Source organism: Rhineura floridana, chromosome 1 (assembly GCF_030035675.1).
Source record: "Rhineura floridana isolate rRhiFlo1 chromosome 1, rRhiFlo1.hap2, whole genome shotgun sequence".
Lineage (NCBI taxonomy): Eukaryota > Metazoa > Chordata > Lepidosauria > Squamata > Rhineuridae > Rhineura > Rhineura floridana.
The window spans coordinates 6772172-6776747 of NC_084480.1; positions in this window are offsets into that span (position 1 = coordinate 6772172).

A 4576-nucleotide genomic window follows, 5' to 3' on the forward strand; every position below is an offset into this window, starting at 1 on the left:
GTACTTCTTTACTCAGCGCATAGTTAAACTATGGAATTTGCTCCCACAAGATGCAGTAATGGCCACCAGCTTGGATGGCTTTAAAAAAAGATTAGACAAATTCATGGAGGACAGGGCTATCAATGGCTACTAGCCATGATGGCTGGGCTGTGCCACCCTAGTCAGAGGCAGCATGCTTCTGAAAACCAGTTGCCGGAAGCCTCAGGAGGGGAGAGTGTTCTTGCACTCGGGTCCTGCTTGCGGGCTTCCCCCAAGGCACCTGGTTGGCCACTGTGAGAACAGGATGCTGGACTAGATGGGCCACTGGCCTGATCCAGCAGGCTCTTCTTATGTTCTTATGTTCTTAAGGCAACCTGAGATTAAGGAGGAGGAGGAAGCTGACAGCCAAGACCATCCCTCTGGCCTGGTTGTAAGGAGGAAGGTAGGCAGATGGTGGAGGGCAGACTGAGGTTGGTTGGGACACTGCCCCACTTGCCCTAATGAACCAGCCTCCACTATCCGAAAGCAGAGCAAGAAATAGAAAAAAAATAGTTACACCTGTATAAAGAACACGCAATCATAGAATCGTAGAGGTGGAAGGGGCCTATAAGTCCAACCCCGCTGTTCAATGCAGGAATCCAACTTAAAGTATGCCTGCCCAGCTGCCTTTTGAAGGCCTCCAGTGTTGGAGAGCCCACCACCTCCCTAGTTAATTCTCCTGAGATAAGAACCACACACACACAATGAGGAAGGCGCTGTAACTCTGTTGGTGACACACATGCTTTACACACATAAGGTGCCAGGTTCACTTTCTGGTGCTTCTTGCAAAGGCCTGGAGTGCCATGGCCACTCAGTAGACAGTCCTGAGCTAGGTGGACAGATGGTCTAACCTTGCATAAGGCAGCTTCCTTATGAGTTTCCCCATGTGACACGCAGAAGGGAACACCATATTTTCCCATCTGTCATCCTTCCCTTCCTGACACCCACAGCCATTACACCAGTGCCCATCCTTGTCTCAGACTTGTCTTCATGCCTCATCTCTCCAGCCTAGGGAAAGGATGCAAAGACTTTAAAGAAGAAAATGAGTAAGAATGAATATGGCCATGCGGAGATGGGGAATAGCTAGGCCAGGGCTGGCTCCAAAGGGAGGCCAAGTGGGGCCCTGGCCAAGGGCCCCATGGCCCTCAGGAGCCCCTGAAGGGCCCCTCATTATAGTGAGGGAGTAGTGGTCCTTTCCTGGCAGTCTCCCTGCCACGGACCACAGGGAAGGAGCTGCCTGCCCGCTTGCTGGCATGCCTGCGCCGCCCTCATTATGGTGGGGGAGTAGTGCTCCCCTTTGCCACAGATCGCAGGGAGGGAGCTGCCCGCCTGCACCTGCTCACGCGCCTGATCTCCCGCCCCCCACCTGCCTGGTAGGTAGGTGGGTAGGTGGGGCATGCATGCGGGTGGGAGCCAGGGCCCAGGGCAAGCTGGTGCCCAAGGGCCCTGGCATGCCTGGGGCCAGCCCTGTTAAGCTAGCAGCAATCCAGTGACATGATAGGGAAGGGCTGTAACTCAGTGGGAGAGCATCTGCTTTGCATGCAGAAGGTTCCTGGTTCAATCCCCAGCATCTCCAGGCGGGACTGGAAATATCTCCAGTCTAAACCCTGGAGAGCTGCTGCCAGTTGGTGTAGACAGTACTGAGTTGTTGTAGTGTTGTTGTTGTTGCTGCTGCTGTTAAATAAACATACCACTTATATGTGATAATTACAAGCATAACATCAATTATAAAATCCATACATAATCAAAATAGACAATAAAGCAATTCCATCAAAGCATTAAAAATTCTCATATTTAAAACACACAATAAAACAAGCCCTTTATAAAGCATAACACTTAAAACAGATAAAAGAGCAATGAAAACAGTTGGATCAGGAAATGCTTGCCTAAACAAGTGAATCCTGTTGCAGTCCTTGGGACAATCACATAAGGGAGGCCAGCTATAATAATAAATAATAATTATTGAATTTATTAGTTGCCCGTCTGGCTGGCTGTCCAGCCACTCTGGGCGACGTACAAAATAGGCAAACAATACCTAGACATTAAAAATCTAAAAACAATGAAGATAAAATCTAGCCCACCCCAAAAGCCTGCCTGAAGAGCCAGGTCTTCAAGGCCCGGCGGAAACTCATCATGGAAGAGGCATAACCACTGAGCAAGGATCAGATGACCTCCAAAGTCCCTTTCAACTCTCTCATCCTGTGATTCTTGCACCTGCAAGATCGGGGCGGGGCAATGATGGTGAGCAAAACCTGTCAAAGGTCACCTCATAAGCTCAAGGAAGAATTAAGAGTCTAACCATGGATTTCCTGATTCATAACTCAGTCTCTTTGCTCCGTGGCATCACCACCCAGTACAGGTGAAATATTTCCTGTAAAATTGTGGGCGAGCAACCTTCTGGATGGATAGGCTTAATGTGTGCCATACGATAAGAGCATCAGGATTCAGAAGAGATTGCCCAGTTGCCCAGACAAAGTTTATTTATATACAGAAGGTCACAGGACACAATCTTCCAGGAAACAACGTGATTCAAAGTAATGTAGCTGACAGACAGCTATCTTCCTCAGACAATAAACAGACTTGGGTGATAAAAACAGAATATACCATGTTTATAAACTCTAGTAAAGCTGCGTCTAAATGAGATGTATATTTTTTGTAACGAGAGAGAGAGAGAGAGAGAAGTTATTTATAAACTGTGTTTCCACACTCAATAAAAGGCTGAAGGCTAAAAGTGTGAAAAGCCTTCTGGATAATGAAGCACACAGAACATAAGTTAAGTGCATTTTACAGGCAACACCCTCATCCCAGAGCTCAGCCAATGGCTGGGACTGCCAGTCAGGAGGGCATTCTAGGACTTCACCTACTAATGGCCACAGGAAGACTTCTCGCCTCCCTGATGAACAGCAACCTGCTTTCTCCCTGCTTATAAAATGCATGAAGGGAAAATGATAGAAGCAGTGATATGATGTTTTAATAACAACAACAACAACAACAACAACAATAATAATAAATGTGTTTTTAGTGTTTTTATTTGCTGCCTTGGGCTCCTTCTCGGAGGAATGGCGAGATATAAATTTTATAAATAAATAAGACATGTTGGGAGAAAATAATTATTTGAAAAGCAATATAAAAATAAATGGATAAATAAGTGTATGTATGTGTGTGTGTATTATTTGAGGGAAGAGGAGGAAGAACACCCTAGACCAAGGTAGCCAGTGTGGTACCCTCCAGATGTTGCTGCCGCTGTGGTTACTTTAATGTATGACCCACTTTTCACCCTGAGGTCCCAGGGCAGGTTACAACAGTTTAAAATGCATCCTTAAAAGCAACTTACAATCACAAACATCACAAAAATAGGGTGGGTCCTAAAAAAACACATCTCAGGTGTCAAAGGCTAAGGTAGAGAGGTATGTGTCATATTGTTGGCCTAGAGTTCCCATAATTTCTGACCATTGGCCCTGCTGGCTGGGGATGATGGGTGTGGCAGCCGGGATAGCCTGACCACTGTTGTCCATGCACTGGTAACCTCCAGGCTGGATTACTGTAATGCGCTCTATGTGGGACTGCCCTTGAGGTTGGTCCGGAAGCTGCAGCTGGTGCAAAAAACGGTGGCGAGACTGTTCACTGGGGCAGGATATCACCAACATGTCACCCCACTCCTCAAAGAATTGCACTGGCTGCCCATTTGCTACTGGGCCAAGTTCAAGGTTCTAGTTTTGGTGTACAAAGCCCTATACAGCTTGGGACCAGGATACCTGAAAGACCGTCTTATCCCTTATATACCCAGCCGATCACTGCGCTCTGCAGCTGAGGGCCTCCTGCAGATACCATCTTATCAGGAGGTCCATTCTGCACAACATAGGAAACAGACCTTTATTGTGGCAGCACCTACCCTGTGGAATTCCCTCCCTTTGAATATTAGGCAGGCATCATCTCTGCTATCTTTTCGGCACCTTTTGAACACTTTCCTCTTTCAACAAGCCTTTTAAGTTGAGACCTGTCTGTGTTAGAATTGCTTGTTAATATCGTTTTTTTAAATAATGTTTTAAGCCTTTTTAAAAAGATGTTTTTAAAGCCTTTTAAAAATGTTTTCAACGTTTTATTTTAATGTATTTTAAGGTCTGTTTTTATGATGTTTTAAAGTGTTTTTAGCTCTTCTGTTTGCCGCCCTGGGCTCCTGCCGGGAGGAAAGGCGGGATATAAATCAAATAATAAACAAACAAACACATTGGCCATACCTACCCTAGGCTGACTAAATGAATGTTAAGAGTCCCACAGAGGCGAGATCCTAGTGACCTATTTTGTGCCCCCACATTCATTCATACTGTTGTTAGTTGGGGGCTGAATCAGGACCAAACTAGGCATAACGTGAAATGTGTTAGTTGAAGTGCTAGGGTTGCTTTTAAATAATTAAGAGATGCCATGGGAATGGGACATTTGTCAGGACCATAGCGGGGAAAGAAAAGGTTGACTGCACCTTCCTACAATGAGAATTGAGCTAAGAGTGATTGAAATTAGGGCTGTGCAACCACTTAGCCCAAATCAAATCAGGTCCCCG